Below are 18,523 nucleotides of genomic sequence, written 5' to 3' on the forward strand. Positions count from 1 at the left end.
GTCTAGACTGTCTGGGGTAAGAGGGGAAGGAGGGGGACCAATTAGGAGGTTACTGAGTAAAGCAGGAGTTGAGCCTTAAGCCGGAATGACATTAGCCAAGGAATGAGAAAGGGTCAGATTCTGGATATATTTTGAAAGTAGAGGTGGTAGGATTTGCCTGTGGAGATTAGATGGGGTGTGAAGAAAGGAGGGAAGACAACGGCTAGCTCCATGGCTCTTGGCCTGAGCAACAGGAGGGATGAAGTTACTGGATGAAGTTACTGAGATGGAGAAACTTTGGGAGAAACAGGTTTGGGGGTGGAGGGCTTGTTCTGTTCGAGATTCCTTTCATGCATCCATAGTCATTTGTGGAATGGGGATCTGGAGCTGAGGGGAGAGGACCAGGCTGGAGATAGCAGTTTGGTTTGGGTTTGGATGCTGTTGCCAATGGAGACGGTGAAGCTAGAGAAGAAAAGCTGTCTGAGAATTGAGCCCTGGGGCGCTCCACACCTGGGAGGTCAGGAAGAGGAGAAGGAACATGGAAAGAGACTGAGAAGGAAGAGTCGGTGAAGCAGGAAGAAGAATGTGCGAGGTCCCAGGAGCCAAGAGAAAAACACGTGTGTCGAGGGAGGACTCCAAGGAGGGATGGTCTGAGTCAGAGATAGCTGATAAGTCGAGTGGGATGTTTGGCCATTGGCAGAACATTGGGAACCTAGACAGAGTGGTGGGGAAAACTGCAGGTTAGAGTGGTTAAGAGACAATGGGAGGAGAATTGGAGGCAGTGCCCCCCTCCAGAGGAGTTTTACTCTAAAGGGAAGCCAAGAGAGAGAAGTCAGCTGCAGGGGAAGTGGTGATAAGAGAGTTTTTGTTTCGTTTAAGATGGGGAACAATGGCAGCGTGTTTGGATGCTTACAGGAATGATTCAGTAAACAGGGAACAACAGATGCTGCAGGAGGAATGGGGAGGATTCTGGGGCCATGCCCTTGAGTTGGCGAAAGGGATGGGCTCTAGTGCCCAGGTGGAGGGCTTGGCCTTGGGTGGGAGCGTGGACAGTTCAACCAGAGAAACGCCAGGGAAGACGCACGATGTGGAGGTGACCGCTGGCTGGGGTTTTCCGGATTGCTCTTTTCTCAGTGAAATAGGCAGCAAGGTCCAGGTCACCGGTTGAGAGTGAACCTGGGGAAGGTGGGATTAGAGGTTTGAGGATGGAGAAGAAGGTATGAAATAGGTGTCTGGGGGATCAGGAGGCTGCCATTACTCAACAGTACGGAGGCCCACTTAAGGCTGGGAGCCCCTATTTCGACTGAGGATGCCCAGCAGGGATGGTTGGTTTTCTCTAGTCTGTTTTCAGCCATGTGGGTGCAGGTGCAGAGTGGGCAAGAATGATATTTGGTCGGATTGCGGTTTTGCCTTTCAGTTTCTATTTACGTTAATGTGCCATTAGAATTTTATAATTTATTTTAAACCATGATTTATTTAAAAGCAAACTCACAGAAGTGAAATATAATTTAGGGAAAAAGTATCCTGAATATAAGGGCAGAAATGATGGTTCCTTTAATATTAACAACTTTTTAATAGTTCCAGCCACAGATTAATTTAGACTTATCTTTCTATGAGCCATTATCATTATAGCCACATTTTCTATTTTAAGGAACACTTATTTTTCTTATCTTCTTGGAACTGAGTGTTTTAAGCAGGCCAGAAATCAGCCCACTAAATATTTACTTATAAATGCACTTATTTCAGCCAGCTGGTGTGTGTTTGTGTTCAAATCAATGCCTGGTTACCTTAAAAAGAGGACCAAATTTGGCAAATCACAAAAAATATGTGTTTTCTTTGCTTGTATGACTTGAAACAGTACGTATTTTCGATCATTTCTCTTCAAAGCATTTGCATTTAGCACTTTCAAGCACATATGAATAATTTGTTTCTTTGGGGGCACAAAGTCTTCTATGAGAGTATATTAAGAATTTTGAGGGCTTCCCTGGTGGCGCAATGCTTAAGAATCCACCTGCCAATGCAGGGGACACGGGTTCAAGCCCTGGTCTGGGAAGATCCCACATGCCGCAGAGCAGCTAAGCCCGTGCGCCACAACTACTGAGCCCGCGCTCCACAACTACTGAAACCTGTGCGCCTAGAGGCCGTGCTCCGCAACAAGAGAGGCCACTGCAATGAGAATCCTGCACACCACAACGAAGAGTAACCCCTGCTCGCCGCAGCTAGAGAAAGCCCATGCGCAGCAAAAAAGACCCAATGCAGCCAAAAGTAAATAAAACATACATAAATAAAAAGAAAAAAAATTTTTAAAAAAGAACTTTGAGACTGGATCAAAACTTCTCATGAGCTGAATTTAGTAACTGGACTCAATTCTTCACTAATTCGGTATATGCAAACTTCTGTGTTGTAGAGGAACAAGGCTAGAGTTGCTAGAGTTTGGGAGGTTACAGGCTGGCAAGAACCCAGGTCGTGGTTTCACCAGGATGGATGGAATGAGAGGAACGGAATTTATTTATTTGTTTATTTATTAAATTTTTTAAACATCTTTATTGGAGTATAATTGCTTTACAATGGTGTGTTAGTTTCTGCTTTATAACAGAGTGAATCAGCTATATGTATACATATATCCGCATATCTCCTCCCTCTTGCGTCTCCCTCCCACCCTCCCTATCCCACCCCTCTAGGTGGTCACAAAGTGCCGAGCTGATCTCCCTGTGCTCTGCGGCTGCTTCCCACTAGCTATCTATTTGACATTTGGTAGTGTATATATGTCCACGCCACTCTCTCACTTTGTCCCAGCTTACCCTTCCCCCTCCCCGTGTCCTCAAGTCCATTCTCTACGTCTGCGTCTTTATTCCTGTCCTGCCCCTAGGTTCATCAGAACTACTTTTTTTTTTCTTTTTTTTTAGATTCCATATATATGTGTTAGCATACAGTATTTGTTTTTCTCTTTCTGACTTACTTCACTCTGTACGACTGACTCTAGGTCCATCCACTTCACTACAAATAACTCAATTTCGGAGGAACGGAATTTATAGAGACCTCATTCTGTCAGGATTGCTTTAACTTTTCTGCAAACTTTCTTAGAATTTTTATGTTTCATGTGACTTCCCTATTCTGCTCCAGTGTAGCTTCATGGTTCCGAGCATGGCCTTTGCAGGCAGAAGAAATGAGTTCAGAGTCCGAAGTTTGTAATGCACAAGCTGAGTGACTTTGGGAAAGTTACTTAAGCTCTCTGGTCCAATTCCACTTGTGGAGATTGAACAGGCCAAATGCTAAGCAGAGTGCTTGGCACTTGATCAATGTTCAGTTTATTCTAGGAGTTGGTATACATACATCCATGCTTTAGTAATATAAAATAATTACTAAATTATCTTAGTAATTTAGCAGTATAAAAATAGACTTTCAATGGCTAACTACTGAGCTTGAACCAAGAACCAGGCCTCCTAAATCTTGGTCCCATAGTCCCAGAGACACGGTTCATGAATTTCAGGAAAATCAGGAAAAATAAAAGCTTGTGAACCTTTTTCACAAAGAGTAATTTAATACCCTAGGAGAATAGGGCCCTGAATTATTTAGCAATGTCCCTCACCTCTAAATAATATTACATTTTATTAGAAAACTCCAGACTACTGGCTTAGTTTTCTGATTCCAGTCTCTCTCTCTCTCATTACCATCTTAACCATTTGCAAGTGTGCAGTTCAGCACTGTTAAGTATATTCGCACTGTTGTGAAACAGACCATTTCATCTTACAAATCTGAAAAACTCTATCCATTAAACAATAACTCTCCTTTTGCTGGTCTCCACACCCCCTGGGAACCACCATTCTACTTTTCTGTTCCTGTGAATTTGGCTGCTATAGACACCTCACAGAAGTGGAATCACAAGTATTTGTCTTTTTGTGTCTGGCTCATTTCACTTAATATAATGTCCCCAAGGTTCATCCATGTTGATGTAGGTGACAGGATTTCCTTCTTTTTTCAGGCTGAATAACATCGAACATCCAGTTCTCTAAAATTCACCTGCTCACCATATCTGTAAGAACACAGCTTTGTCCAACCCCAGGCCAGTGCTCGAAGACACTCTTTTTGAGATGTTTTATGTTAAGGGTCAGTTGACTTAATTATTTATTAGTGACAACAAATTTCCTATACACAATCCATGTTGGCATAAACTATGCAAGCAAAGAGGCTCCATCCTAGACCTGCAAAACGCTGGGAGCATCATTTTTCTCTCACCAAGAAAAGCTGACAAAGAATCTCCCTTTACCTTTTACATTCATGATCTGTGTTTGAAAATCTTCTCTTTAAAATGCCTTTTACTTTTCAACTTGTCATATTGGAGGGGGCTATTCACAACACTGTCAGTTTTTAAAAATATGGGTATTTTGGGAATGTAAGCTGATGCAGCCACTACGGAAAACAGTATGGAGGATTCTTAAAAAACTAAAAATAGAGCTACCATATGATCCAGCAATCCCACTCCTGGGCATATATCTGGACAAAACTATAATTCAAAAAGATACAAGAACCCGAATGTTCATAGTAGCACTATTCACAATAGCCAAGACATGGAAACAACCTAAATGTCCATCGACAGATGAATGGATAAAGAAGATGTCGTACATGTGTACAATGGAATATTACTCAGCCATAAAAAAGAATGAAATAATGCCATTTGCAGCAACATGGATGGACCTAGAGATTATCATACTAAGTGAAATAAGTCAGACAAAGACAAATATCATATATCATTTATATGTGGAATCTAAAATATGACACAAATGAACTTATCTATTAAATAGAAACAGATTCACAGACATAGAGAGCAGACTTGTGGTTGCAGGGGGGAGGGAGGGAGGGGGAGGGATGGATTGGGAGTTTGGGGTTAGCAGATGCAAACTATTATATATAAAATGAAAAAACAGGGCTTCCCTGGTGGCGCAGTGCTTGAGAGTCCGCCTGCCGATGCAGGGGACGCGGGTTCGTGTCCCGATCCGGGAAGATCCCACATGCCGCGGAGCGGCTGGGCCCGTGAGCCATGGCCACTGAGCCTGCGCGTCCGGAGCCTGTGCTCCGCAACGTGAGAGGCCGCAGCAGTGAGAGGCCCGCGTACCGCAAAAAAAAAAAAAAAAAAAAGTTCCCAGTCAGGGAGAAACACAGAAGCAGATGATTGTAATTCAATATTGGAAGTGCAGTTACAGCCTTATGTTAGGGCATCACTTCTCTCACTGAAAAAGGATTTGAAAAATCTTACTGAAGATATGAATATGATTGAAAATAGCATTGTGAAAAGTGGCTTCTGGTCAGACCCTCTTCAGAAGGACATTTGCTTTATAAAGGTAATGATTGCCCCAAATGGCATCATTTGTTTTATAAATCAAATGTGTATCACTATTCCATTCTACCAGTACAATAGTAGGCTTTTAAATATTTTTCCAAATTATTATTTACAAAAATAATGTTACTGGCTGTTTCTTATTGCCTTCCTTTCTTTCTCCTTTAGGACATTCCTTTCCTTAACACATTTTGTTGTTGAATCTCTGAAATACATTTAAAAAAATGAAGATGGAGAACTACAAATTACTTCCACTTCTCTGAATCTAGTGTTCACCAGTTTAATTAACCTATGACTGTAAATCTTTGAATCATATGTTGATATTCTATTTTCTTAGTCATGATTTCTAAGTGTTGCATAATTGTTGATCAGTCAGCTGATATACTGGTATCAGAACAAAAAACTTTGTGTTTATGTTCCATATATGCATTTATTCTTGGAGATGCATGCTAGTTAAATCACAGAGTAGTTTTAAAATACATGACAAAAATTCCTAAGAAGAAAGAAATGTCTCTTTGTTGCTGGTTGAATAAACTCTGCAACTATGCAAAGATCCAATTTAAAACCAGTTCTAAACTAACGAGCCTATTCCACAAGCTTGTTCTTCTTCTCAGTAAGTGAAGCCAACATTCACTTAATTGCCACACGACAGAAATTACAAGGTCATCTGTGCTTCCTCCCTTGCCTTCATCCATCTGGAGTAGAGTAGATTCTACCTGCTGAACCACTGCTGGATAAGTCCCCTTCTCTCCCTACAGTCTTGACCTCAGCTCAGATCTGCAGTCCTGCTGTGGCTTCTTAATTTATCTTCCCATGTATATGGTTTTCTTCCTCCACCCCATTCTCTGACCTACAGGCTTTGTTCTTCCTAAGACGCAGATCATACAATTTCACTTCCCTTTCATAGGCTAAATTTAACCTGCTAAATCGTGTCAAAAATTTTCTGAAAATATCAAACCTTCTGCCTTTTCTTAATCAGGCATGTTAGCCAAATACATAGCATTACCTCAGTGAGGCCTGCAGATCCCAAAGTGACAAGGCATCTGGGTTCCTTTAGATCACAAGAATACATAATAACAAACACTTATCGAGTATACTATTCTGAGCGCTTTAAGTACTTAACTGTTTTTACAAAGTCAACAATAATAATTATTGCCACCATTTATTGGGAGTCTAATATCCATCCAGACATTAGCTGTCCATTAGTTGTTACCTTTTAAACCACCATGCCGGGTTAGTGTTCCTGTCTCCAGGAGGAAGATGAAATGAGGGAAGGGATTTCTTAGGTCAGGGCTTGCCCCAGGCCAGTCAGCTAGGAAGTAGCAAGGTCCAGAGCCAGCCAACTCCCCCTGTCCCTGCTCTCTGCCCACCCTCAGTACTGGGCACCTCACCACTTACATGCCTATAGTGGTGTCACATCAAGAAAGGTGATGGAAATCCACAAACAATAAATGCTGGAGAGGGTGTGGAGAAAAGGGAACCCTCTTGCACTGTTGGTGGGAATGTAAATTGATACAACCACTATGGAGAACAGTATGGAGGTTCCTTAAAAAACTAATAGAGCTACCATATGATCCTGCAATCCCATTCCTGGGCATATATCCAGAGAAAAACATGGTCTGAAAGGATACATGCACCCAAGTGTTCATTGCACAACTGTTTGCAATAGCCAGGACATGGAAGCAACCTAAATGTACATCGACAGAGGAATGGATAAAGAAGATGTGGCACATATATGCAATAGACTACTACTCAGCCATTAAAAAGAACAAAATAATGCCATTTGCGGCAAGATGGATGGACCTAGAGATTGTCATACTGAATGAAGTAAGTCAGAGAGAGAAAGAGAAATATTATGTGATATTGCTTACTTTCAGAATCTAAAAAGAAATGATATAAATGAACTTATTTACAAAACAGAAACAGACTCACAGACTTAACAATCTTATGGTTATGGGGGGGGAAGGGTTGGGGGAAGGGATAGTTAGGGAGTCTGGGATTGACATGTATACGCTGCTATATTTAAGATAGATAACCAACAAGGACCTTCTGTACAGCACAGGGAACTCTGCTCAATATTATGTAACAACCTAAATGGGCAAAGAATTTGAAAAAGAATAGATGCATGTATACGTATAACTGAATCACTTTGCTGTACACCTAGAACTATCACAATATTGTTAATCAACTATACTCCAATATAAAATAAAAAGTTAAAAAAAAAAGAAAGGTGATGGAAATGGAAATTAAAATATTGTGGCCAAGTCAGGCAGACTGTTTTGACTTACGACTTCTGGGGAACAAAGCCTGGCACTAAGCTGACTTCCCCAAGTCCATTACCTAAAGTGTTACTGTTTGGGTTTCGGGGTTGTGTCTGGTGACGGCAGGCTCAGAAGTCCTGGACATATGGTGGAGTCACAGAATGTTAGCCCCCAGGCTGAAGGAGAAACTGTCTCTTGCAGAGCGTGATTAACCACAGACAAATTTTAGGAGGAAGTAGCCTAAGAAAAATCTGCAAACTTTGCCTGTCGTCTGCTGAAGCTGTCAAACAAAACTAGATGAGAAGCTTCTTATTTCTTTAAGTGGGAAAGTCCTAAATCGAAAAAGCCCCCAAATGTTTTGTCTGAATAAGTTCTCTCAGTGGATGTCTTAAGAACAGGCGATGTATCGTTGATGGCCAGGGGCCAGGACCCAGCTCACCAGCCTGAGGTAAGTCCTTTACCTTGTGGCCGAGTCTGCTGATGAGGGATGCATACTCACAGGGTCACGCAAGGACGATTTCCTTATTGTCCTGACCCATCAGGGCTTAGTCCAGGAGGAAGGAAGAGAGGTCGGGGGCATGCCACACTGTCACCCGTGCTCAGAGGAGAAGAAGGCCGTTGGGAGTTCCTCTTGGCCACCTGCCGATCTGCTGGGTCACTCTCGTCCTATCAGGAGAGAGACGGTACTTCCGTCGGAGGGCTTGGGTGTGAGCAGAAGCCTCCGCCAGCTGGAGGGCATGGCCCTGTGGCCTCAGCCTGCTCGGGGAGATGGCTCAGGGCTTCCTCTTTCCTGGAGCTAATTACAGAGTCTCAACTCTTATCTGTGCTCCCAGATGAGCCCAGCTGCTGGCTGGCTCTCCCCACTTCATCTCAACCAATCCCACACACTTTTTCAAGCCAACACTGAGATTTCCTAATCATTTCTTTTACATCTGGGGACAAAGATTTAATCTAATTTAGTCCTCAGTCTGTCACTCTGGGGCTAAAGTCTCTTTTCTTGGTGGTTGTACCACGGGATGCCTCTTAGGACCTGAAAAGAATTTTTTTCCCTGAAGGTCCTCAGCCGGAGACCACCAGGGTCACCTTGGGCTACACCTTCTCCTAATGAGCTTTTGGAGAAAAGATCTGTCGGCTTTGCTGACATCCCATTCAATGCCCCTGCCAGTCTGAGCAGTGAGACATTTTATCTGGATGCCAATGAAGCTGGCTGCAGTTCTCCTGGACGAGTCTATCAAAGTCCCTGTCCATTCAGACAGCCGTCTATGTATGGAGGGGGACACTGGCTAAGCAGTCTATTCCCCAGAGGTGTGCTGAGATTTGGGGGTGCAGAGTGGAAGGCGGATGATTACACGCAGATCTCTTTCTTCACTTTCCTTTCCAACATAACAGGTCCTTTAAAAACCTAGGATTTTTTAAATAATTAATTAATATAAAGAGAGAGTGCAGAAAATGGAAATACAGTTTTGCCTTGTCTCCAGTAGGCTGAAGGAATTACCAAGGAGAGAGGACTCAGAGTAAAACACACCAGTCCTGAGGCCAACTATTGATCATACTATGGTTCACATTTACTGAGCCCTGTTTTTGTTCCTCTTCCTGTCTCTGCTCCCTCCTCCCCTCCCTCCCTTTCCTTCATTTTCATAAAAAAAACTATGGGCTCAATGAATTGCTGGTTATAACAATCTACACATAACCTCAATTACAAGGAGACGAAATGATCAGGGAGGTAACTGAACTAGGGTATTCAGATTCTTCTACACTAAGAACCACTGAATATATAGCATTAATGCTAAACTAGGAGGAAATATGATGGCTCAACTGTGGAAATCAGCTTATTTTTGGACAATGAAGCATGTAAATGAGGAGGAGAATTAGAGCCACCAGAACCTTTACTTTTAGATGTCTGACCTGCCTGTCCTGGTCTGTAGGCAGTGGGGGATTAAGGAAACTAGCAAGCACTGGGATTAATCCAGAACCTAAGACACACTCCAGGAACACCCAGATGCCTGAGAACAAGACCAGGAGTTGCAAGCTCCCGTGGCTGTAGGTATTAGACATGAGATGGAAGAGGGTACAGGAACAGGGTCTGTTCATTGTATGGACAATCATTTTGCATATTAAACATGTAGGAATAGTCTTTGTTAACTCTAAGACTTGTAGAGCTGGCCCTCCGTTTCCATAGTTTCCGTCTGCGTCCGTGGATTCAGCCAACTGGGAATTGAAAATATTAAAAAAAAAAAAAAATTCCTGAAAGTCCCAAAAAGTAAAACTTGAATTTGCCACGTGTTGGCAACTGTTTACATTGCATTTGCATTGTATTAGGTATTGTAAGTAATCTAGAGTATTTAGAGTATACAAGAGGATGTGCATAGGTTATATGCAAATATATGCCATTTTATATGAGGGACTTGAGCATCCATGGACCTTGGTATCTTCTGGGGGTCCTGGAACCAATCGCCTGTGCATACCAAGGGATGACTATACTATACGTTTTTTTTTTTTTTAATTCTTAAACCTCTCATATCTCGTGTTTTGCCACTTCTGATAAATATTATATATGGGAACAGAGAAATACCTCTCTACCATAAGGATAAAACAGAAGTGAAAGTATAGTGGTAAACAAAAACTTAATACTCAGCCTCAGTGTTGGAGACATTAGGGAGTAGTGGGGATTGTGGCAAACTGGAGAACACATGTACCATTTAAGTGGGCAGGAGCCACTCTGCTCTAGCAGATTGCTTCATTAGAGAATCTGGCTCCAGTATCCAGTTTTTTTTACTTCTATCTAGACAGTGAGGGAGTCAAGTTAGAGCAAACATCTGGGAATGGGGAACCACATAGAATCCTATCAAATGGGAGCAGTGGGTAGAAGAGAGGGAAGCAGTGAGGATTGCAGGAGCTACAGAAGGGCCAGAGAGAGACAGAATTCTGAAAACATTCTTGCCTTGGGAACACTTTCCCCTCCAGTTGTAGTACAAACCAGTGACAGTTTCCCAGGCAACATCCAGGCTGGCATAGCCTGAAAACTCATGTACTTCTGCAGTGCAGCATAATTTCTTGATACGCAAATTTTGGCACCAGTTCTCAGAGTATAACCAACCCAAGAATGGAAGGTGAGATGGTGCTATTGGGTAGCAACTCCCTGTCATGGCAAATTTTAACCCTTCTGTGAAGTACAAAGTTCTTAATGAATTCTCATTTCTTTGTCTCTGTAGTTCATTGAAGTCAAGTTCTCAAAGCCTGACTGCCACATAAGAATCTTCTAGGCATTGTTTTTATTTTATCTGTGGTGCTTAAAACAAATATAGATAATTGGATATTTGTAACACCAATACGCTGATATTGTAGTTGATCTAAATGGATTTTAATATTTCTTCACAGTTGGGCACAGCTCAGTTAGAGGCTCAGTTTTACTCAAAGATGAACTTAAAAATATCTGCTTTTTTTGTTAAGGAATAATAATGGTAATAAAATACTGTTTGGGCAGTATGAATAACCATACTGTCTAGGACTTCAAAAAGCCTTCCAAATAACTTCAAACAAATCTCTATTTTGTTTTTAAGAACACTGGGGAAATAGAATTTAAATGAACAACTGTGCCTTTTAATCCACATCTCATGGGCCCTTTACTGTTTAACTGTCCTTATTATTTTTTCCACATACTCTCTAATAAGCCAAATTGAGATGGATTAGAGTTAGTAATCTGACACAACAGGGGAAAGCTATAGTCACACTGTATCCAGATATCAGCAAGGCATTTGGCAATGCCTATCATTATAACATTAGAAATAAGATGGAGAAGTACGTATGAACTAGATGACAGCACATTTTAGTGCATTCATAGTTAGTTATCTACATTCAACATATCATTCAACATTGATTTAGCAAATTTTTACTGGAAGTCTACTATGGACTAGGTACTGCTCTAGGTTCTATAAGGATAGGAGCAAATATGAATTGTTTTTTTTTGTAGAGAACACTGAGAAAAAAAACAGAGGTTTTAAAAAAGGTATACACACACACCTACACTATATGTATAAATACATATGTAATTTTAAAAATGGACAACTCAGGCCTTGAGTGGAAAATAGATTTCATCCTCACTAACAGTGGATATTGCAATACAAAAACAATTTTGAAATGTCATGGGTGAAACATGTTATATCATTATATAAAATGATATATAAAATATATATTAATAGACTATTAAGTATGGAGTTCTCATACACGTTCCTCCCACCCCCAAAGATTCCCCTATTATTAAATTTTGCATTAGTGTGGTACATTTGTTATAACTGATGAACCAATATTGATATATTATTTTAACTAAAGTCCTTACTTTACATTAGGGTTCACTCTGTGTTGTATATTCTATGAGTTTGGACAAGTGTTTATTTGCATCCATTATGTTTCATGGTGTCATGTATTATCATGCTTCACCATATAATGTATCCACCATTACAGTATCATACAGAATAGTTTCACTGTCCTATAAATTCTCTGTACTGTACTTACTCATCTTCTCCTCCCCCAGAAGCCTTAGCAACCGCTGCTGTTTTTATTATTTCTATAATTTGCCTTTTCCAGAATGCCATATAGCTGTAATCATTCAGTATATAGTCTTTTCTAGTTGGCTTCTTCCATTTAGCAATATGCATTTAAGGTTCATCCATGTCTTTTCATGGCTTGATAACTCATTTTATTTTATCACTGAATACTATTCCATTTTATAAATGTACCACAGTTTGTTTATCCATTCACCTACTAAAGGACATCTTGGTTGTTTCCAAGTTCAGGAAAGTGTGATAGAACTGTTATAAACATTGAAATGCAGGGTTTCCTGTGGCCATAATTTTCAACTCATTTGGGTAAATACCAAGAAGCACAATTAATGGATTGTACAATAAGTCTAAGTTTAGCTTTGTAAGAAACTGTCTTCTGAAATGGCTGGACCATTTTGCATTCCCACCAGCAATGAATGAAAGTTCCTGTAGCTCCACATCCTGTTCAGCACTTGGTATTGTCATTGTTTTGGATTTTGGCCGTTCTAATAGGTGTCTCATTTTTGTTTTAGTTTGTCATTCCCTAATGACATATGGTGTTGAGCACCTTTTCATATACTTATTTGCCATCTATAGCTTCTTTGTTAAGGTGTTAGATCTTTTGCCCATTTTTAAAGTTAGGTTGTTTGTTTTCTTATTGTTGAGTTTTGAGAATTCTTTCTACATTTGAGATATAAGTTCTTAATCAGATACGTGTTTTGTAAATATTTTCTCCTAGTCTATGGCTTGTCTTTTCATTCATGTAACAGTGTCTTTTGTAGAGCAGAGGTTTTTAATTTTAATGACGTTCCACTTAATTTTTCTTTCATGGATTGCACTTTTGATGTTGAATCTAAAAACTCATTGCCAAACACAAGATCACCTAGACTTTCTCCTTCTATATTTTCTTAGAATTTTAGTTTTGCATTTCACATTTAGGTCTGTGATCCATTTTGAGTTAATTTTTGTGAAAGATGTAAGGTCTGTGTCAATTCCTTCTTTCCTTTTCTTTTTGCCTGTGGATGTCCAGTTTTTCCAGTGCCATTTGTTGAAAAGATTATCCTTTCTCCACTGAATTGCCTTTGCTCCTTTGTCAAAGATGAGTTGATTAGATTTGTGTAGGTCTATTTCTGAGCTATTTATTTTGTGCCATTGATATATTTGTCTATTCTTTTGCTAATTCCACATCACTGTACCTTTAGAGTAAGAATTAAAGTCAGATAGTGGCAGTTCTCCAAATTTGTTCTTCTTCTTCAATATTGTGTTGGCTATTCTGGGTCTTTTGCTTCTCCATAAAAATTTCTTCTTTAAAAAATTTATTTTACTTATTTTTGGCTGCATTGGGTCTTTGTGGCTGCTTGCGGGCTTCCTCTAGTTTTGGTGCGCGAGGGCTACTCTTTGTTGTGGGGCGTGGGCTGCTCACTGCAGTGGCTTCTCTTGTTATGGAGCACAGGGTCTAGGTGCATGGGCTTCAGTGTTCGTGGTGCATGGGCTCAGTAGTCATGGCTCGCAGGCTCTAGAGAGCAGGCTCAGTATTTGTTATGCACCGGCTTAGTTGCTCCGTGGCATGTGGGATCTTCCCAGACCAGGGATCGAACCCATGTCCCCTGCATTGGCAGGTGGATTCTTAACCACTGTGCCACCAGGGAAGGCCCTCTGTGTAAACTTTAGAATCAATTTGTCAATAGCCACAAAATAACTTGCTGGTATTTTTATTAGAATTGAGTTAAATCTATAGATCCAATTGGAAAGAACTGATATCTTGACAATATTGACTCTTGTTATCCATGGAATACATCTCTATTGATTTAGATCTTCTTTTGTTTCTTTCATCGGAATTTTGTAATTTTCATCAGCTAGATCTTATATATATTTTTCCTTAAGTATTTCTTTTTCTTTCCTTTGTAAATGGCGTTAATGTAGATGGTGTTGTGTTTTAAATTTCAAATTCCAATTGTTCATTGCTGGTATATAAGAAAGCAATTACTTTGGTATCATTCATCTGTATCTTACAACCTGTCTACAATCATGTATCAGTTTCAGGAGGTTTTTTTGTTCTTCCTTTGGGATTTTCTACACAAACTGCTTTGCTCACAAACTTTGTGAGCAAAGGCAGTCTTATTTCTTTCTTCCCAAACTGTATACATTTTACTTCTTCTTTTAATCTTATTTCAATAGTTAGGACTTCCAGTGCAGTGCTGGAAAGGAGAGGTGAGAGGGGGCATCATTGCTTTGTTCCTAATCTTAGGCAGAAAGCATCTAGTTTCTATTAAGTATGAAGTTAGATGTAGGTATTTTGTAGGCATTCTTTATCAGGTTGAGGAAGTTACCCTCTGTTCCTAGTCTGCTAAGGTTTCTTTTGTTTGTTTGAATTATGAATGGGTGTTGGATTTTTTCAAATGCTTTTTCTACATTTATGGATATAATCATATGATCACCTTTAGCCTGTTGATGTGATGAATTACATTAATTGATTCTCAAATGTTGAATCAGCCTCATGTACCTGGAATAAATCCTACTTCATCATGGTGTATAATTCTTTTTATACATTGTTGGACTTGATTTGCTAATATTTGTTGAGAATTTTCACATCCATGTTTATGAGAGACATTGGCTTGTTTTCCTTTCTTTAATGTTTTTGTTTGGTTTTGTTGTTAGGGTAATGCTGGACTCATAGAATGAGTTAGGAATTATTCCCTCAGCTTCTATTTCTGGAAGAGATTGTAGAGAATTGGTATCATTCCTTCCTTAAACGTATGGTAGAATTCACCAGTGAATCTATCTGGGCCTGGTACTTTCTGTTTGGGAATATTATTAATTACTAATTCAATTTCCATAATAGATATAGGCTTTTCAGATTGTCTGTTTCTCCTAGGTATGTGTTTTTGTAGATTGTGTCTTTCAAAGAAATGGTCCATTTCATCCAAGTTATCATATTTGTGGGCACAGAGTTGTTGATAACACTCCTTTATTATTCTTTTAATATCTGTGGGATCAGTAGTAATAACCCTTCTTTCATTTCTGATATTAGCAATTTGTTTTCTCTTTTTTTGTATACATTATATTTTAATGTGCAATTTTTATTATAAGTGAAAGCAGATATGTTTTCATATAGCCTTTTTTTTTTTTTTTCTGCACCATAAAGCATGAGGGATCTTAGAGTCCAGACCAGGGATTGAACCCATGTTCAAGCACAGAGTCTTCACCACTGGATCACTGGGAAGTCCCCATATAGTCCCCAGTTTTATTTCTTTTATAAACCACAGAATTTATGTACTTTGCCTGTTTTTCTATTTTATCTAAGGCTTATGATATATGAAGTGTTTACCCTTTACTCTGTCACACATGCTGCAAATGTTTTTATTCCAACTTATTACTTTCCTCTTAATTTTGTGTTCATATTTTTCATACATAAGCTTTAGATAAAGTCTTTCAGTATTTTAAATATTGCTTCTTCCTTTGCTATCATGCTAAATAATACCTAACATTCACTAAGTGTTTACTGTGCATCAGGCATTATATAAAGTATATAATACTTTATATACTTTATAGAGTATAGATATATAATTATATATAATAACATAGTTATCTATAGTATATAGATAACTGTATATTATCTAGGTTAAACCTCCAAGAACCCTTGTGGTAGGTATTATTATCTCCATCTTAAGGATGAGGAAACTGAGGCACAAGACAGTGAGTCTCTAGTTGCAGGTGAGCACAGAGCCAGGATTTGAAGCTAGGTACTCTAATACCAGACACTCAGTCCCTAAGCTTTACTGCCTCCCAGAGAAGTGCTGCCACTTGAAGATGATATGATTTATCAATATTTTTTAACGGTCTACATATTTTTTTAAAAAGGACACTCATAAACACTCTACTTTTAAAGTGTCAAGATTTTCAAATTTTATAACATAGAGCTATATGTCATAGCCCTTGCAAATTTAAAAGAATTCATTTATTTTGGAATTGGAATTGACGCATTATGTACTTTGATCTTATGGAAAAGTGGACTGATAGAATATTCGAAGATGTGGGAGAAATTATGAGACAAGGAAAACTAAGCTATTTTTAAGAAAAGGCAATTATTAACTATAGGGAAAAAGCAAATGGTAAAGAGAAACCTCATGATTACAGTGCACACAACATTAATTTGTGAATGTTATTTGCATGGACATAATAAAGTGAAAAATGAATGTTTAACTACACAAAACTAGTGAACGAAAGGTGAGGAAGTGGAAAATGCAGAAAGTCGAACAGACAACTCTAGTTTCGGGGAGTCGCTATTTCTAAATGAATGTAGAACAATCAGAGGAAGAAGAAGGATTGGTAGAGCAAAAAAGGAATAGCCTTGCAAGCATCAATTATTAGATGGAGTGGAGGGTAAACATAATAAATATGGAGAGAGATTGTTTCATTCTCTCATGATCTCCATTTCCTCCCTTGAGACATAGCTCCAACTTTTAGAAATATTCCTAAGACTATTAAAAAAAGATTAAAACAAGTTCGTTTTCCTCTCATTCAAGAACACGTCTTCACTTAACAAGTTAAATACATAATGCTAACAAATAATTCACAATACTCCAATGAAGACAATAACTTTAAATGGAATTACAAAACAGAATAAATGGACAGTGTTATTTTTCAAGAGAACAATTTCGTTTACTATCAAATTTTGCCACATTGTACCTTTCTCTGCTTCATTAAAACCCTGGCCATATAGCGCAGCTTTCCCATCCAAGGGACATCCGATCTTTAAATAGCATGTGGAACTCCTACCAGAGTGACCTTTCTTTTTGGCAGGTCATCTGACAATATTAGCTAGAGTACTTTGTTCCCAGAAGAGCAGGAGACCTTAATATTCGGAGAAGCTTTATTGTTGAAACAGTCTGAGCCGACTGCCAAAAATGACTGACTTCCTTTGCTCTGAAGAAGTTTCTCTTGTGTTTGCAATAAGTAGATATCAAAGGGACATTTATGGGTCTAAACTAGTTCCGGTGCTTGTAAAGAGGGCCACCCCGAGACGAGGCAGGCAGTTGGGAGACAGATCTGTTTCAGGGGCATGAGAGGAAGTTTTCTGAAGGATGCTGGCAGCAAAGGGCGGGCAGCCAGTACTGCAGGGAGGTCTTAACACAACATGACCAAGTGTCCCTACAGGTGACAGGGCATAGCAATAGCATAGCAGGAGTATATGATATTCAATGCCAAGGTAGGAAGGCAGGAAACCAGAAATGCAGCTTAGTGAAGGTAAGAGCAAGGCAAGGCCCCAGCCCCAGAGAGAAAGAGCAAATGAAATGGGTTAAAAACAACTCAGGGGCTTCCCTGGTGGTGCAGTGGTTGAGAGTTCGCCTGCCGGTGCAGGGGACACGGGTTCGTGCCCCGGTCCGGGAAGATCCCACATGCTGTGGAGCGGCTGGGCCCGTGAGCCATGGCTGCTGAGCCTGTGCGTCCGGAGCCTGTGCTCCGCAACGGGAGAGGCCACAGCAGTGAGAAGCGCGTGTACTAAAAACAACAACAACAACAACAACTCAGGAAAACAAGTGCAATTATCACAATTGGGTCCCAAATGGCAGACTCTGAAATAAACTCATAAATGCAATCAGCAAACGAGGTTAGAACCTTGGAAACTATACAGTTGCTTCATATGATTTATAGGATTGGAGAAGTGTGTTGATCCTCATACCAAAATTTATGTCACAAGGTGTAAACACAATTCTAACTTCCCAGTGAACCATGATTTAAGCTACACAGGGCTGAGGGTGCGGAAGTATGCCTTTGTCTCTAAGAGAGATAATAAGAAATGCTTGCAATTTATGAAAGTCACCAATAATTTTTAATCTTTTTGTTTTGGAGGTCAGCCAAAATTCCAAATCTTTTACACTAACCATTGCAGTAATCCAGGTGAGTGAAGGCGGTGGTGATGGAGGGGACGGGGACAAGGTGATAGACTGAACAGTGACTGGAGGGGAGTGGGGGATGGGAGAGAATCACGAGCCGAGAAGTATTGTACAGAATGCTTCCTTGGTGCTAGAAGATAAACTGAGGCATATTAAAACTTTTTAGTTTCTTTGAGCAAAAATCAATTGGAATGGAGCAGCGCCAGACCAGAAGTTGTTAGGAGCCCTCCACCAACAGGAACTCTGGGAGGGACTTTATAGAAAGAAGGTGGAAGCAAAGCAAGGAATTATTGGTTGGCTATAGCTTGAAGCCTCGTTGGCTGTTTGTGACTGGTTGTCCTTAGGTTTGCATTTCGATTTGGGTTTGTTCACGTAGGCTGCCACGGCATTAATGCCACCTGTCTTTTTTAAAAAATAAATTTATTTATTTATTATTTTTGGCTGTGTTGGGTCTTCTTTGTTGTGCACGGGCTTTCTCTAGTTGTGGTGAGCAGGGGCTACTCTTTGCTGCGG

General features: G+C 39.9%; 1 protein-coding gene across 4 annotated transcripts in view; it reads right to left on the reverse strand.

The window, feature by feature from the left end:
- PCED1B (PC-esterase domain containing 1B) overlaps positions 1–18,523 on the reverse strand; it is a 152,922-nt gene that overhangs the window by 17,349 nt on the left and 117,050 nt on the right. The window contains exon 3 of one of the 4 annotated variants that reach the window (XM_060166450.1): positions 8,075–8,241. The exons of the other annotated variants lie outside the window; for them this stretch is intronic. The gene's annotated coding sequence lies outside the window, so the exon portion shown is untranslated. The remainder of the gene's footprint in view (positions 1–8,074; positions 8,242–18,523) is intronic. 4 annotated transcript variants of the gene reach the window in all.

Source organism: Lagenorhynchus albirostris, chromosome 11, assembly GCF_949774975.1.
Source record: "Lagenorhynchus albirostris chromosome 11, mLagAlb1.1, whole genome shotgun sequence".
Lineage (NCBI taxonomy): Eukaryota > Metazoa > Chordata > Mammalia > Artiodactyla > Delphinidae > Lagenorhynchus > Lagenorhynchus albirostris.